Genomic DNA, 19,004 nt, shown 5'->3' with positions numbered 1-19,004 from the left:
TTAATTTTTTAAAAGAGTAGTTATGTGCTGTTTATAAGAAATAACCAGGGAGTAGAGCAACATGGAAGAATAGAAGCCTATGCCTTTTGTCCCTCTTATTAAATCACCAAATTTTAACAACTATCTACACACAGAAAAGCAGCATCACAAGAACAAAAAATGAGGTAAGCAATCATGGTACCTGATTTTAACTTCATATCATGGTTTCAGTGCCAGCTTAGCCACAGTAGAATAGAACATCAGGTACACGACTAAGAGTTTAAACATTTCTGGACATTCCCAGGGCCTGGGGGTACTCACCACCATGAAGGGAAGGGCCTTTGGCAACGCAAGTTCTGTACTGGCTTCGGATCTGATCCAGAGCAGTCCATCTAGTGGTCACAGGAGTGCTTGCATCAACACATCCTCACTTCCAGGTAGCTCAGAACAGAGAGAGACACTCCATATGTTTGGGAGAGAGTAAGGGAAAAGAACCAAGTTCTCTGCCTGTTAATGCAGAGAATTTTTCAAGATCATACCCAAGACCACCAACACAATATCTTTGTGAGTCCACAAAAACCATAGTATTATTTGGCTTTGGGCCCATGTCTTTTCAAATACCTGCAAAGACAGCCCAAAAAGGATAGGCTCAAACAAGCTCAGACTGTGAAGACTACAATAAATACCCAACTCTTTAATGCCCAGAAACTGAAGAACATGTGCATCAACACCATCCAGAAAAACACAACCTCACAAAATGAACTAATGAGGGCAACAGGAACCAATCCTAAAGAAACAGTGATATACAATCTTTCATATAGAAAATTCAAAATAGCTGTTTGAGAAAAAGTCAAAGAAATTTAACAGAACACACATAGGAAATTCAGAATTCTATCAGATAAATTTAACAAAGGTATTGTAATAATTAAAAGCATTCAAGCAGAAATTCTGGAGCTGAAAAATGCAATTGGCATAATAAAGAAAGCATTAGAGTCCTTTAATAGCAGAAAGGCTCAGACCAAAGAAAGAATTAGTCACCATGAAGACAAGCTATTTGAAAATACACAATCCAAGGAGACAAAATATTTTTTAAAAAATGGAGCAAATCTACAGGGTCTAGAAAATAGCTTCAAATCTAAGAGTTATTGGTCTTAAAGAGGAGGTAGAGAAAGAAATGGGGGTAGAAAGAATTTAAATGATTTATTTAAAGGGATAGTAACAAAGAACTTGCCAAACCTAGAGAAGATATCAATATCTAAGTACAAGAAGCTTATTGAAGATGAAGCAAATGTAACCCAAAGAAGACTACCTCAAGGCATTTAGTAATCAAACAGCCAAAGAGCATGGATAAAGAAAGGATCCTAAAAGCAGCAAGAGGAAAGAAACAAATGACATGCAATGGAGCTCCAATATATCTGGCAGCAGACTTTTCAGTGGAAACCTTACAGGCCAAGAGAGAAACATGGTATATCTAAAGGGCTGAAGGAAAACAAACAAAAACAACAAGAAAAAAAACAGGAAACTTCTTCCACAGCATAGCATATCTGGCAAAAATATCTTTTAAGCATGAAGGAGAAATAAAGACCTTTCCAGAAAAATAAAGCCCAAGGAATTTCATCAACACCAGAGTTGTCCTACCATAACTGTTAAAGTGAATTCATCATTCTGAAAGAAAAGACGTTAGTGAGCAAGAAAACATCATGTGAGAGGAAATAAACTCACTGCCAACGGTAAGCACACAGAAAAACACAGATTAGTATAATACTAACTGTGGTGTGTGAACTTCTCTTGACAAGTAGAAAGACTACAGGATAAATCCATCAAAAAGAATAATACAACAACTTTTGAAGACACAGTACAATAAGACATAAAGAGAAACAACAAAACATTAAGAGTTGTGGAGATGCCATTAAAGTGTAGAGTTCTTATTAGTTTTCTATTTGTCTTTGTTTATGCAATCTGTGTTAACTTCTCATGAGTTTAAAATAATGGGTTACCGGAGGCAGAGATTGTGTGAACAGAGATTGTGCTAGCGCACTCCAGCCTGGGCAGCAGAGTGAGACTCCATCTCAAAAACAATAAATACATAAAAATAAAAATGAAACAATGGGTTAAAAGATACTATTTATAAGCTCATGGTAACCTGAAATTGAAAAACATACAACAGTTACACAAAAAATAAAAAGCAAACTAAAGCATATCACTGGAGAAAGTCAGCAACACTAAAAGGAAGATAGGAAGGAAGGAATAGAGAAGTTTGCAAAACAACCAGCAGACAAATAACAAAATGGGATCTCGGGAGAGAGATCCAAGATGGTTGATCACTAGCAGCTCAGGATTCTAGCTCCCACTGAAAGAGAAGAGAACGAGAGGACGCCACACTTTCAGATCAATTTTTGTTGCTCACCCACCAGGAGATTCCCAGCGGAGGAGCCCCACGTGTCACCAGCGCGACTCTTGAGGCCGGTGAGGTGGTTTTGCCGCTGCCTTGGAGCGATGGTTCTTGGTGCAGAGTCAGAAAAGCACCATCAATCTTAACGCCGCTGTTTTGGCCGGCGCAGAGGGTTGCTCAGATTCTAGCGCCGGGAATCAACAAGTTGGACGTCTATTCAGAAACCCAACTATAAAGACAGCAATTATAAAGACCACAGATGGATAAATCTATAAAGAAGGGAAGAAAACAGCCTAAAAAGGCTGAGAATACCCAAACTCAGAACGCCTCTCCCTCCACAGGGGATCACAGTTCCTCACCAGCAACAGAACAAGGCCTGATGGAGAAAGACTGTGTTCCGTTAGCAGAAGCAGACTTTAAAAAGTGGATGATAAGAAACTTCTGGGAATTAAAAGAACTTGTTCTAACCCAATGCAAAGAAACTAAGAACTTTGAAAAAAGGTTTGACGAAATGTTAAAAATAACACACAATTTAGAGAGGAATATAAGTGAATTAATGGAGCTGAAAAATACAACACGAGAACTTCGCGAACTATGCACAAGTTTTAACAGCCGAATTGATCAAGCAGAAGAAAAGATATTAGAGGTCGAAGACCAACTTCATGAAATAAAACAAAAAGACAAGATTAGAGAAAAAAGGATAAAAAAGAACGAGCAAAGTCTTCAAGAAATATGGGACTATGTGAAAAGACCTAATCTACATTTGATAGGTGTACCTGAATGTGACGAAGAGAATCAATCCAAGATGGAAAATACGCTTCAGGATATTATTCAGGAAAACTTTCCCAACCTAGCAAGGCAGGAGAATATTCAACTCCAGGAAATACAGAGAACACCACAAAGATATTCCTCAAGAAGACCAACCTCAAGGCACATAATAGCCAGATTCACCAGGGTTGAAATGAAAGAGAAAATACTGAGGGCAGCCAGAGAGAAAGGTCAGGTTACCCATAAAGGCAAGCCCATCAGACTCACAGCAGATCTCTCAGCAGAAACTCTACAAGACAGAAGAGAATGGGGGCCAATATTCAACATCCTTAAAGAAAAGAACTTTCAACCCAGAATTTTACATCCAGCCAAACTAAGCTTCATAAGCGAAGGAAAAATAAAATCTTTTGCGAACAAGCAAGCACTCAGAGATTTCATCACCACCAGGCCTGCTTTACAAGAGCTTCTGAAAGAACCACTACAAATAGAAAGGAACAACCAGTATCAGCCTTTCTAAAAAATGCCAAAAAATAAAGAACATCAACATAATCAAGAAATTGCATAAATTAACTGGCAAAACAGCCAGCCAACATTAAATGACAGCATCAAACTCATATATATTGTTATTAATTCTAAATTTAAATCTACTAAATCCCCCAATCCAAAGACACAGACAGGCAAAAAAAGCCAAGACCCATTGGTATGCTACATCCAGATCCATCTTACATGCAAGGATACACTTGCTAAGTCTTCTAGGGAAAAACATGATTTACTTGTTCCTGTATCCCCTGTATGAGAAATAAAGATAACATGTTGTAGTATATTCATCAATAATGTAAGAAACAACAACAAAGCACATTTTCAAAGTTTCACAATTCTCATTAAGATACACAGTGTAACATCTTTTTTGATTTCCACGTGATATTAACTTATTACATTTATTTTAAGTAAGCTAATGTGTTTCCCAAGTAATTTGTTATTCACTAATGATATTTTCATTATCGTATTTTATTAGCAACATTATTAGCAAATAAATAATTACCAACACCATCCCATAAAAACTTGACATGACAGAATTTTCATATCACAGGTTGTGTAGCTGAAGTAGTCTAAAATGGCATGAACATAAGTTTTATCAGAATGATTCTTAATGATATACTAACTTAATCAATTTGTAAGAATTTGCCTGTTTAGAAAGAATCTCAATTATTCAAAGACCAAAACAATTTTTTTCTTTCAAAAAGAACTGATTGGAAACTTAACAAAATATGCACAGTAGAGTTTAGACAATGAATACAGAGTAGGCAGTTTCACTTTAATTTCTTCTGGTCAGTTTTGATTTTTAGTTCTCAGGCAAAGGTACCTAAGGTACTACCAGAATATTTAAATACCACAGAGAATAATTTTCACTTAAGATCCTAATATGATTTACATTGGTTTCATATTTTATAAAAACTTAAGATTTTATGTTGTATAAATTGTGTATTTAACAGTTACATTTTATACAGTGCATTTTTTTAAAAAAAATTCAAAAATACCTTAATAGATCATAGAAAGTGTTATAGAAAAACTGTAATAAAGTAGAATAGTTTAGCAGAATATATTTTATTTGAGCTTGACATATTTTTCAGTAAGTAAAAGACATCGAATGCTCTCTCACTAACACATTATTACTAGGGCTGAGCAAATTAACTTAGCCAATTGACCCTTCTGGAAATAAAATCCGTATTGAGGCCTATAAATGTTCAATTAATTTTCCTTTCACTACCTTTCCTTTCATTCACATACACCCTTGAACTTATGTGTGCAGAGCAACTCTAACAAAAACGGTAGGAAAAAAAACACAAGAAGTGTTTTCTCTGTAGCTTATAAAAGTTCACAGTTTTTAAGCTTTTTTTTTTTTTTTAACTTTTTGATGTAGTTTCTATTGAACAAGTCTATTTAGTGTTGGTGTCCTGAAAAATGTAACTTTCTATATTTATGTATTTTCATGATTTCCCATAGAATATTTTTTTTAACAATAAAGCATTGTTAAAATAGTGATAGATTTTTCTTTTCTTCTCTCTATGGGTGGGAATAGTGAGAGCAAGATAGAAAGAGGGAGAGGGAGACAGAGAGAGAAAGGAAAAATAAGGGACAGAATACAAAAAAATCAAATATAAATTCATTTCACATATACTACAGATCAGCAGTGAGCTAATATAACATATTATGTGAACCTATCTCACATTTAACATGGGAGCTTTACAATGCATCAAATAGGTCAATGTTTGGGGAGTTTTAGGAAGGTTTAGAATCTTGTGGTATCTAGCTGGATGATGTTATAAAGGATAACACCACTTTTGTAAATCTAAGATTCGTGCTAGCATTATTTTTCAGGCCTTGAACTTGATGAATCAGCTGGGCCACCCAACGGATAAACTGACTCATCTGGTCTCATGGTCCCCACCTAGGAACTGACTCAGCGCAGTAAGACGGCATGGACTCCCAGTGATTTCATCTCCAACCTGACCAATCAGCACTGCTAACTTTTCGGGTGTGTACCCACCAAATTATCCTTTAAAAAACCCCAGTCTCTGAATATTCAGGGAGAATGTTTTGATTAATAAAAGTTGGTCTCCAGTTCAGCCAGCTCTGCCTTAATTCAGCTCTTTATTGCAATTCTTCTGTTTTAATCAGTCAGGTCAATGTGGACAACAGGCAAAATGAACCCATTGGGTGGGCATATATTCAAGAAGAATGTTTGCATTTCAGCAACTTAATTAAATTATTTCCTCTAGATACTCAACAAATAAGTTTATTTACAACTCCCTCTGATTGCAGTGTCTCTAAATTTAAGGATGATGAATATGATCTTTCCTCTAGAGGAGACATCAGCTTACAATGAAACATTTGATGGTTGTAGAGGATATCCTTTTATAGTTCCATCTAACTTGCATTTAGGTCAGTGTCTGACCTAAATGGAGTGCTTCTAACATGGGGTTTGATAACAGAATAAATTCTATGTAATACCTGTCAGCAGCTCTTTCACATTTGAATTATGTTGACCACATGACAGGAAGATTGCAGTATTTTAAAAGCAGTAAAAATAGTATGCAAGAATTTCCACTGGAAGTTATTTTTAAAGCCATTTATACTTTCAAAGCACACAAATATAATTATATTATAAAACAATAAAATCACACACCTGAAATCAATTGTAGAAATGGTGTCAGATATAATCTTTGATTTAAAAAAGTACCTGGAGAATAAATCTGTAAATTTCTGTTCTTGTTTTCTGAATTGATTTACGAGTGTCTTAGACTTTGAGAATTTATTTAATTTTTCTCTATTTTATCAAGACTGTTATAAGACATAGACAAAGCAATGTTTATGTAGACAATTTCAAAGTAGCAAAATATGTACAAAAAAAGTATTATTACTGCTGTAAAGAATGAGTTTATTACTCACCTGCTACATTTAACTTTATGATTCACAAAGTTACACTATTATTCCTATTCTATAATATGGAAATGCAAGTTTATTAAAGCAAATAAAAAATTCTGACTTTAAAAAACTAACAAAATTTATATTATACAAAAAACAAGAGTTATATTATCAAATACAATTTTGTAAATATACCAAAAGTCTTTATGATACTTTGAATTGAAAATTTTTATATCATTTAAATAAAAAAATTAAACTACACATTTTTTCAGACATTTCTGTAAATATATGTGTGTGTGTGTGTGTGTGTGTGTGTATGTATATATAACCTAGGCACACTATTTGTTTCACGTTTTTGTTGTTTCTTTTCTGATTACAAAAATGTTTGTTATTAAATCAAATCAGAAGTAGGTAAAATAGAAAGTGGTTCTGCAATTCCAGCCCCAAGAATAACAAGGACAAAGAATTACATTACATATTTTCTGGCTTTTTTCTTTGTGTATGTGTAAACTAACAACAGAGTATGACAGTGATAATATATTTTGCTTCTCCCTGGGATATTTTTTCAAACTGATATTATATTGGCAGTGATTTTTTAAGCTTACTATTTGTTTACCCTTCCATTTCTGTATATAAAAGATTATGGCATTTTTTTTAAAGAATCGGACAATACCCCATTCGGTGAATATATATTTTCCTCTTAATGGGCCTTTGTGTTTCTTCCAATATGTGTCATAAAATACAGTACTATATTCGTTATTCTGGTAAATATAATTCTGAGCATTTATCAGAATGTTTTGTAAGTTAATCTCCAAGGCTTATTATGAAATATCATTCAGAATTATATTTAGAGAAACAATTATGATAACCTTATCACTTTCCAATAATAGGTAACCTTTTGGGGAGGTCACAATAACAAAATTTATAGTGGACCTCTTTTTAAAGCACTTGCATTGTTAATCCAAAGCTATATCTAATCCAAATTATATATATATATATTATAAAAGCTATATATAATTCAATAGATATATCACTTTTAAATAATAACAATTTTTCGTTTGGTATTAGGAGAGTTGCTTGTTTATTAAAAATCAAGCTATCCAGAATTTATTCATTGTGGTCAAATCATATCCACTAATCAACAGTTTTTATTGGCTTTACAGTACTGGCCATAAAGAAAAGAATAATTCAGAAGAATTCATCTAGAAAACAACAGTATATATTTTTTTAAAAGCATGTAGAGGTTCTATAATTGAAATATATCCCATGAAGGTAGGAAACACCCTGGTCTTTCACACTGTTTGTCTACTGAGCCTGGTATGCTTCCTGTAACATAGTAAAGCCTTAATAAATATTTGCCAAAGATTAGACATTATATGGTCATGAGTAAAAAAAAAAAAAAGGAAGACAACTTTTTAATGGTAGATCAGTAATCCTAATATTTTCTCACAATCAACCTTACTGTTTGTTGAGGCTGATTGAGGATTTATAATTTCAATGAAAACACAGTTTATGATTCTAGGAAATTTAATGTGAATGCACAGTATGACATTTACTGAGAACTCTTCTTTCATTATGACCTGAAAACAGTATTTCAAAAGAAAAAAGACTGGTAAAAAATGGTTTAAAGCAATATAAATTACTGCCACAGATGTCTTACCACCAGAACATACCAACTACAAGGAAAGAATGGAGAAGCTAGCACTAATTCTGTACCTATTGTGAAAGTTAATCATATGAATTGGGTTATTCCTGTCATACACAATTAAAACAAGGTTGAGAAGCCAGGAGGTAAAAGCACTAAGGCAAAAAACATTGCTCCAAAAATGTCTCTGCAAGCTTGGCAGCTCAAAGTCTTGGTGGTAACCTGAAACCAGGTTTACCTAATGAATATTGATACAACTTGATGCAGTTCTCCAAGCTCTGATTGGTGACAGAGGTTGACAAAACTAGTCTAGCTCAAAACCCTACTAGCAACAATGAAATTTCTCAAATAGAATTACATTACATTTCTGCTTTTTATAAAACCTCTAGCCTCATCTTTATTCTTCAGAGAGAGCGCTTTTGGTCCCTGCAGGAGACTCTCTCCAGTTTGCAAACTGATATTGCCAGTAAAACTCTCTTTTATGCTATCTGGTCCTCCTTCTTGGTTCTGTGGACAATATTTACACTACTAATTGTTAGCTACTTTTGTGAATAGTTAAGAAGTCAATTAACAAGCCTATGCTATATTATTTGTTTATGTGTCAGCCTTCATTCCATGCAACTTTCCATATATTACCTGAGCCACAGCAGTCACCTAACGAGATAAATATTTCCAGCACCCTTTTACATAAAATAGATACAGGGGAAGAATACATTTTTCAATTCACAGAAATATTAAGTTTAAAAAACGAGAATTTAAATCAAGTATACCCAACTTATAAGGAATGACTTATTCTCAAATTCCTTGCTTTTCCACTACTCTGTCCTGTCACTGAAGAAATTCATCAGCTTACCTCCCACAGCATTTTCTATGGAGGACATCTATAAGGATGAGCAATTGCTCCTCCATGTGACCTCACTTTAATTAATTTTATTTCAACAGTAATCTATGATAGCAATAAAAAGGAATAAAATATGGACAGTGCCCTAAGCAGCTGAGACTTGAGACACTGCATCCATGTAATTGGATACTAGGATTATACCTTGCTTAAGAAATAAAATGAAAATCTGCTGTGTCTTACTAAAAACAAAAGGGTAGAATTATCATATCTATTGTGTCGTACCAGATGTCCTGTAATAATAAAGCTTATCTCTTTGTTGTGGTTGGGAATTCACTATTTTCAGGAAACATGTAAAGTGTCTTCATGATATCACCCCAGGTCCACAGAGAAATGTTCATGTCACATCTGATAATCTCTAATATTGCAAAAGAGAGAACGAAAATCAGAGATATTAACTTGCCCTAAGACAGAAAGTCATGCAGCTTATGCTACAACTATATAAATTTCATATGAATATGTTGGTTTCCATTATGTCACACAGGATAAAGGGGCACCTACAGGACCGAAAATGTTGATTTCCTGCCACAATAATTGAGGTCTTTAGGTTAGTGTAGCCCATAGGTCTATCAGTGGAACCTGAAAGAGGAATTGCTGTTTAAAGGTACTCTGACAGAAATGACTTGAAAATAATTGGATCACTTTTTAAAAGCTGTACAGCACTGGTTATTTCTATATCTGTAGAGAATGCTACAGAATACTAAGAAAGGAGAAAAAGAGTTTTAACATTCTGGGTTTCATATGTACAGAATTGTAGACACTTGGTTTTTCTCCACCCAGTATTTAAGGGGGCAGTCTGGCAAACACAACTTCTTGGATTAAGAAAAAAAAAGTTGTATAAATTAAAGATAGTATTATAATTAAAATGTTAAAGAAGAGAGTTAATAAGGATTATCATTAGTCATCTTGTGCATTTTAGCTTATTAAAAGTTCATTTAACCCTATCTTAAATGTTTGAAGATAGGGTTGGATTAGCGTAGTAATAGAAAAAATAAAGCTGTTTATTTTTTCATGTTTTATTTCTCAATTAATATCCTATACATTTACATGATAATCTAATCTCAAATAAATTTATTTATTTTCTGGGTATTTATGAAAATTGATTTAAAATGGTGCTAAAAGTTTATATTTAGTAAGACAAAGAATATAAAGAATTTCATGTTGATATAGCATATATAAAATCACCTTTTATAGAATCTAAATTGATTTTGGAATAAATTGGCATTTTTATTGATTACTTTTTAATTTAAATATTTCTTTAAAAGCCGATTATAATTTAAATATCCTTTCAGAATTCAGGAATTTTTTTTTTTTTTTCACTCAGGAATCAAGACAAGGCATTTCCTGTGAGTAAACTTGTGAATTTCCTTATAGAAAAACGCATTAAAGAAAAGCTTGATCCTCTAATCTAGCAGGATGTTATTGAGTCAATCACATGTGTGCTGCTCAGCTTCATCAATTATTTCAACTTAATGCTAAAATGGTATTATGGAGGAATATCAGATTTTTAGTGCATGTATTGCTTTCTGCATGTGACTGTTAATCCCCATTTTTGAATCTCTGGAGTATAAAATTGGAATTTACCAATTAATTTAGTAAGGCAGTGGAATTGCAGGTTGCATTATTTTCTTCTTAGAAATATTCTATTTTTATAGATAATTTAAAAATAAAAGAACATAAAGATATGAAAGGTGTTTTCTACATGTTCATTTTCTATTTTGAGAGAGCCCCTGCATGGAGAGGGAGCAGGACACCAACAAGGGCCCCACCTCAGAGGCTGCAGGCTTCTCAGATGCTGTTCCAGAGGAGATGTGATGGTGGCTTTCACTAGTGTGACAGCACTGGGGGTTCTAAGAGGTGGGTAGTTTTAGGTATGTTTTAAGTATAAATGGTGCGAATTGGCTAGTTAACTGAATATAGGGTGTGAGAAAATAAGAAGAATGAAAAGTGTATTATGCTTCTGTAGGCATTAACTTACTATATATGTTATAATAATCAAAATTGATGGCTTTGCTTTTTCCAAGGATGTTGATCAAAGGAATCAGTCCCATGGGAGATGCTAACACATCTTTTAAACACATAAAAAAATTTAACACATTTTTTTTAAACACATAAAAAATATTGTTGCAATCTATAGAGTTATTTAATTGCTTTACGTATATTATCATATTGAATCTTCAGGCCATCCTATAAAGTAGAAAATTTTATTATTCTTAAGATTAGGAAAATGAGGCACAGGACAGTTAGTAGCTTGTACAAGGTCTGTGAGGAGACATTAAATGGCAGTGCCAGAAATTAAACCCAGACACTCTGTCTCCAAATCCAGCCTCTTAACTTGGATGTTTCCCAAATATGTCTTATTCATCCAGGTATTTGTCAATTAGAAAGAAGAGAGATAATTATAAAATGATCTAAGATAGCATTTCTAATGTCAGATCAAAAGAATAAATTAAACAAATTGAATTAAATTAGCATAAAGTTAAGGAACACTTATGAGTCATTTAAAACTCAATAATCTCTCTAATATTCATAGACTATTACTTTGGAGAGGAAAATATAAAAATTTGACAGAGGTTTTCAAATTTTTATTTCTAGCTTATGTTTAACTTTGGGAATGCATTGCTATTTGAATGTTAATTTTTTCTATGTACCAAAATGTCTATGTATGTTTTTATTTATTTACATTTGTTTATTAAAGTTCTATTTTAATGTAAAATCTCCTCTATTTTCATTTATCTCAAAAACTGACCTGCTTTCTCCCTCTCATTTTGTTACTGTATAAGAAAAAAACTCTATCTATGATTCAGAAGAAAAGTATGAAAGATGATCGATAGGTAATGCAAAGAAGACTGTGAAAGTATTGATAATGAGTCTCCCTCTAGAGACTGTGACTGCATAGCCCAGTGGGGCCAGTAGCCAGCACAATTTTAATTACGTATAGGATGATTTGAGTGTGCTCGTAAACTGGTGTGCCTTAGAAAAACTTGACTCACACATTTATTTCTAAGCAGGTCACAGCTTTCAATTTTAGGGATATAAAATTTAATCTTTCTCCTATGTTAACAACTTGAGTATCCTAAACTGCATTCAATCTACCTAAATTTAAACCAAATCACACTCAGCTAATCAGCATTTGTGTAATGTTTAGCAGGGTAACTGACTTAAGCTACAATTATTAAATTCTGAAAAAAAAATCAGTACCTACCTCATATCGTTATAAGGTTTTGATGAGATATTAGTTATTCTACAAGGTTGTTCATTTATACCATAATGGTTGTCTTTATTCTTTTACAACAGATCTGTTAGTATTGCTGCTTGTTTGTAATTGATAGTATTGTCTAATTATATATGCTGTAATTTCCAGATCAATTTTAATAATAAGTAATAGTAATGAAAGTGTACCTCTGTATTTTTTCTTGACTTTAATAATTTTTAAATTATGTCATCATAGAGAAATTATTATATCATGTTACATATGGAACTTTCCAACTATATCTAATAAAGTTTCAACCTATGCTGAAAGTTGCATTTGGCCAAAGACTATGTTAAGATTATATTTTTGTCCTTGGCCTATTAATACAATGAACTATATTAATATATTTCTGAAGTTTAAAGCATTTATAGACATAATTCACTTGTGTGTTTTGGACTTCCTTTTTAGTGCTGCTAGACTTCATTTGGCGTACCGAGTTGGAGTAGGGAGTGGGGAACTGAATGAGTTACAGTTGAAGACTCAGAGACAGGCTGAGACTATGTCAAATCATAACTTACTTTTAGGAATTTAATATCTATTTAGAAGGAGTTTTGCCTGAAATTTATATTCTAAGTGTGTACCATTTTAGACCATCTGTTTTCTCTGATACATTTTCCTCTCTCTCCTTTTTAGCCTAATGAACTTGCTTAGTTGACAGAGGTAAGTAATTAGAAGAGAATTCCTTAATGATTCCATTCTAAATCTAAGACCTCTTTACACTGTACTCTGCCTTCTTCATCTGAAAAATTAATAAAAATTATGTGCTACTGTCTAAGGAAACGAGGGCTCCCAAGAGAAGCATATTTTATTACTGTTTCTTCAGGGAACTTGTTATTGCAATCAAATTCTTTTTCTCTCACACCCGCATCATTTTTGTTGTTGCTATTGTTTTAATTTTTCTACTGGAGGATTTCCACCTGGCCAGTACTCCAGATGAACGACTGTTTACACCACAATTCTCCCAATACTGTGAGATCCAAAGACCAATTATCAATTTTGATTCATTAAAATCTCAGCAGCATTCAAAATAATTGATATCCTTTTATTTCTTGAACAAATTCCTTTACTTGGGTTCCAGGAAACCATATTATTCTCTCTTTACGCTCTATTTGACCCCTAAATGTAGCATTCTAGTGCTCGGTCCTTGGAAGTGTTGTTTTCTTCCTTGGTCTCAGAATTTCAAACACTACCCACCAGCTAATGCTGAGATTTTCCATTGAAGCTTCAGATTCATGTGTCTAACTGCCACCCTAGCATGTCTGCATGGATGTCTAATATGTATCATAAACACAGCACGCCCAAATCCAGCTCTTGATTTCTACTTCTGTGCCCCCAGCAAACAAGCTCCTTACCCAGTCTATCCATTCCAATCAAGGGCAAAACTATTCAGGCCCAAAACACAACAGGCATTGTTGACCCCTTTTCCCATCTCACATTCAGTTCATTATTCGGTCTTGTTGATACCATTTACACTTAAAATCTAAAACAAATCGCGTCTCACTATCCCTTCCACCACCCTGGCATCACTGAGCATCACTAAGCAACTGAACCACTGTACTTCCTGTCAAGTGAAAAAAATAAGCCAACTTGTATTAGACCTGTATCCCTGTGCTGCCCTAGTAAAGCTACCACGGCCTCTTCTGGGACACTGCCATGCCCCTAAGTGGACCCTTGATTTTACTCTTGATCCATCTGTATGCAGAGAGCTCTCTATTTGGTACTCACATTGTTTAAACTATAAAATCATTTATTTTACATCTCTGTTCCTCTCAATGCTTTTTTATTTTTATTTGATTTTCTATTTTTGAGCGAGGGTTTTGTTTATAGGCTGTAGTGCAATGGCATAATCTCAGTTCACTGCAACCTCCACTTCCCAGCCTCCACGGATCCTCTTGCTTCAGTCTCCTGAGTAGCTGGGACTACAGGCATGTGCCACCATACTTGGCTAATTTTTTCATTTTTTGTAAAGATGGGGTTTCTCCATGTCATCCAGACTGGTTTTAGACTCTTGAGCTCCAACAATCCTCCCATCTTGGCGTCCCAAAGTCCTGGGGTTACAGGCATGAGCCATTGCACCAGGCCCCCTCAACAGTTTCTAATCACATTTAGAATAAAATTCAAAGTCCTTATCAAACTTATATATTCCAATTCCTGGATACCCTTTGGAACTTTCCTTGTCTAACAGTATTCATGTTTGAATAAACTACCACAGGCATGCTAACTTCCACAATGAGGCTTAAATACCCACATTTGCTCCCGCCTCAGGGTCTTTATACTGACTTTCTTATACATAAACGCTGTTGTCTCAGATTGCTGCATGATACTCTCTTACTATCTTAATTTATTTAAATATCTATGAAAATATCAGTGACAGGAAGACCTTCCTTAATACTGGATAAAACAGATCCTCCCTACTTTGTTCTGTTGAATTCTCCATCCTCAACTTTTGGAAGAACACCTGATATTTCAAGAATACATGTTTTTGAAAGGATTAATAAATATTTGAATCAAGACAAAATGCATAAGGGCAAGTTGTGCATGTTATTTAAGTGTCTAGAGAGGCACAGTGAGTAAAGAAGTTGGGGAGAAGTTAGAAGAGGACTTTAGAAGTAATTCCTTCCTAGAAATAAGGAGTGGATTAACTGTAAAATGTAACCCTCTTTTATGCCAGAGAAAATACAAATTACAATGTAATATAAACACAATTATTTTGTTTTGTTTACAAAAGAGAAGACTGAGAAAACGCATTCACTGCACTTGATAACATTGCATTAGTAAGCTACATAGGCTGCTCTTTTCAATTTTCGTGACAATTATTAGGAATAGGTGAGTCACATTTTCAAAAGATTATCTTTGCCAGACTTCACTTCAGAATTCATTTAAATAAAGAGCAACACCTGCACATTTAAAGTCTGATTTTTTAAACCAATTAGTACATACAAATTTCAGAAATATGGAAGCATCATATACAGGAATAAAAGTATGACTTTTTTAATGACTACAGAATTTTTAACATCATGTATTGTGAAGTACAATAAGCAAATGACTAAAAGTCAAGAATAACTATTTCAGCCATGTATGTACTGTGAGAGTGAAGTCATTTGAAATCTCTAAATCTTAACTTTTCCGTGCATACAAAGTAGAAATATCATAATACTTGGTCTGTTTAGTATTTTTGAGATCAAATAAGTCAAGGTAATATATAAGCTTTACTTAAAATTGCTAAATATTTTATATAAATGAAAGATCATTTTTATATAAAATTCAGTGAATCCCTTTATGAAAATGAGATTTTTGTCACACAGAAAAATGTATGAGCAAATACATAATTGGAAATGAGTTATTGGCCAAAATAGCCTACTTAACTATGTTTTGAGAAAATGTGCAATTTTTATAAGAGGAAAACTCTGCATTCTCATAGTCACCTGAAAAATGGGAAACTTGACTCAGAACATGCAAAGCTTTATTTGTTTGCACGATGTTCAGCAGAAAAAACCCACAATGGTCATTGCCTTTTAAAGATCTCATTTTTTACCTGTCAAATGAGACAGAGTTCAATACACAATTGTTTTTCCACTGGGGCAGTTTCTTGGCTGAGGTGAGTAAGTATGCCAGGCAGATTTAGACAGTGAAAGAATTAAAATGTCCTAAGTAGCATAGCAGCAAAGAGTTGATATGTGGCTCCTTGAGAATTTAAACAGTGCAGAAACAAACAGGTATTATTATTTTAAAAAAACATTTACTTGGCTCAGAGTGGGGTTGATCATGGAGATATAAAGAGAACTGCTAGAAGAAAGAAATAATTGGCAAATTCTCCCTTGAATTGAGCAAAGTTCACCTTAAGAAATGAAAAGCTCAGGAAGTGGCCTGTGTTGGAAGCGTGAGCAGTGCGTTAGTTGGAAGAGGAAGGGGTCAGCAGTCAGTAAACGCTCCAGCATTTCTGAAATAGGCTCTATCAAAAAACCTCAGAAACCAGCTGTGCCGGCAAGAAGCACTGGAAACCTGGGAGAATTCCACTTTAATTGTTTCAGTTTCTTTTATGAAATGCCAACCAGCAAAACATTATTAAAAGGCCTGGGAAATGTAAAGACAAATAAGGATTCTTCTTTCTACAACCTATAAATCCTGACTGAACAAGATTTTTTTTTAACCACGTAAGCAGATAGAGACAATTCAAGTACTGGGCTGAATTTCCGTTTCAGCTGTGTTTGGAAAAGTATTACAAGGAATCCAACAACTGTACCAACTGACAAGAGACTTCTCTTTTATTCAATAATATTTCTCAAACCTAGCTTGATTGATTAATGGTAAGGTTAAGGTGACCTCTGAATTATCTACTTGGTGTTTAGGAAGGAGAAAGTGAAATAAGGAACCAATATAAAGCATTGAATTATATTTCTTTGCATGATAATTTCAAATTTTTGATGTTTCTTATTGTAACAATCTGAGGTCAAACTTTACAGGTTATCATTAAACTTCTAAAAACGGAAATTCACTAAAGGATATTCTTGATACGGAAATAATAAATAAAAGTCTCCCTCCTTGTACACAGCCTGAGCTCATCCTTCTTCCTTTTTTGAAAATTTCTTAACAATTTAAATAACCATTTGGAAAATATTCCCAGTGCCCTGACCAATTAGTTCCATTTCTTCATATTTTCAAAAATCTTCTCCTGTATGTAAACTCAGTCATCTACTATTTTGGTTATGCCTTAGATCTTGTCATCACCAATAGCTGCACACCCACAGTAATCTCTACTTCAGATATTTATCTCTCTAAATAACACCTCCAATCCTTCTGTTCCTCAAAATCACCTGTGTTCACATTTCATTATCTGAATTCAAAAATAATTTAACCTACCATGATCTGTTCCCTATTGACACCACCATTTTTATCCTCAATTATCCCCCTTCACTTATTATTTTGCCTACCCTAGATAACACTGTTCAACTTTATTAGCATACTGATTTTCATAATGATATTAAAATGAAATATTTAACCCCTCTGAGCTTTAATTTCTTTATTATGAAAATCAGTACACCAATACAAAATTGGGATAACCCCCAAATCTTGACTGTTTCCTTTTAACCATTCCAACACAGTTCAAGAATGGGAAGTAGTAGCTACATCCAGCCTGGGTGCACTTTCCAGCTGCCTGCGAGCTTTTACATGCACCTTGCTGTAATGTCTTGGCTCCATTCCTCCCGATGAGCATCTTTGTCCTCATGACTACTTCCAGATATGTTTTGGAAGTTCTTAAATTTGTTGTTGATTTAAGGGCTTTTGGAAAACCTGATGAATTCTCCAAATCTCTTCTACAGACACTGCTCATGGACCCAAAATGTTGCTTACGACTTCAAGAAACATTGAGCCATTTGAATCTTACACAATGAATACAGGTAAAGAACTTATGGATTATTACCAGAGATTAACAGAAGTCTTGAGGGTTCCTGAATATTATAAAATATTAGGAACCAATCTTAAATAATTCAAAATTACAAGCACAAAACTAGTAACAGGACTTTAGAGCAGCCTAGTGTAACTGAGAGACCCTGAAGCATAAACTTCCTTAGTTCACAATTATTCCATTTCTGACTATAAATATGCTGTCTTCCAAAGAGTACGTTTCTCTCTCTCTCTCTCTCTCTCTCTCTGTCTCACACACACACACACACACACACACACACACACACACACACACGCACACACATCTCTGTGACTTGGATAAACTAAGAATTTTAGTTGTCTAACCTAAAGAGAACTATGGCTTAGAGTTTTCCGCAGGCTACATTTGGGGAAGATTTCTAAGTGCCTGTTTTTATTGTAGTTTGATCACCCAATCTCATATTTCTTTAGGTATTAAAAAATTCTAATTTGCTTTTTAACTGGTTTCAAAAAAGGTAAATATTAATCAATAAATCTAAACAGTATTCAAACTAAAATGACCAAATAGATTTCTAAATAAACAACCACTTTAGAGTTTTCTTTCATGAAAATTGACTCAGCAATTACTACACAAAATGCTTCCTTCTCTGGCCCACTAGTTATCAGGAATCTAATGTCAATTCCTAAGTCCTATTTATGACAGAGCTGTTGAATATCTCACAACTGTCCCTCATACTTTATCTCACATACTACCATTGCGGCTCGGGCCTTTGGCTAGAAATGAGCAATAACCTCACTGCTTAGTTCTGTAGCTTCAGCTTTTTTTTCTCAGTATTCCATTTTTCATCATCTAAATGATTTATTTGAAAGTTAGCTTATTCATTCAGAAGTACAGCTTGACATTACCATTATCTGTCCAGCATCCTCTTTATTTGCAATACAAGTTGAGACTCTTATCTGAAATGCTTGGTACCAGAAGTGTTATTTCAGAGTCTGTTTATTCTGGAATATTTGCGTATACACAATGAGATACTGGGATGGGACCCAAGTCTAAATACAAAACTCATCTATGTTTCTATATACCTTATACACATAGCCCAAAGGTAGTTTTATGTTATTTTTTTATAATTATGTGTATGAAACAGTTTGTGTACACAATTATGGAAAATATCACATAAAACTGCCTTCGGGCTATATGTATAAGGCGTATATGAAACATAGATGAGTTTTGTATCTAGAAGTAAGAAATTAAAGGCAT

General features: G+C 33.9%; 1 long non-coding RNA gene across 1 annotated transcript in view; it reads right to left on the bottom strand.

Moving 5' to 3' along the window:
- Window positions 1–203: 203 nt before the first annotated feature.
- Window positions 204–19,004, bottom strand: part of LOC116559989 — a 29,916-nt gene continuing 11,115 nt past the window's right edge. Inside the window, exon 3 of the long non-coding RNA XR_004272720.1 lies at window positions 204–420. This is a non-coding gene — a long non-coding RNA (uncharacterized LOC116559989). The remainder of the gene's footprint in view (window positions 421–19,004) is intronic.

The sequence above is a fragment of the Sapajus apella genome, unplaced genomic scaffold, assembly GCF_009761245.1.
Source record: "Sapajus apella isolate SASKATOON/1434 unplaced genomic scaffold, GSC_monkey_1.0 scaffold25, whole genome shotgun sequence".
In the NCBI taxonomy this organism is placed as follows: domain Eukaryota; kingdom Metazoa; phylum Chordata; class Mammalia; order Primates; family Cebidae; genus Sapajus; species Sapajus apella.
This window is presented reverse-complemented; position numbering and strand designations above follow the sequence as displayed.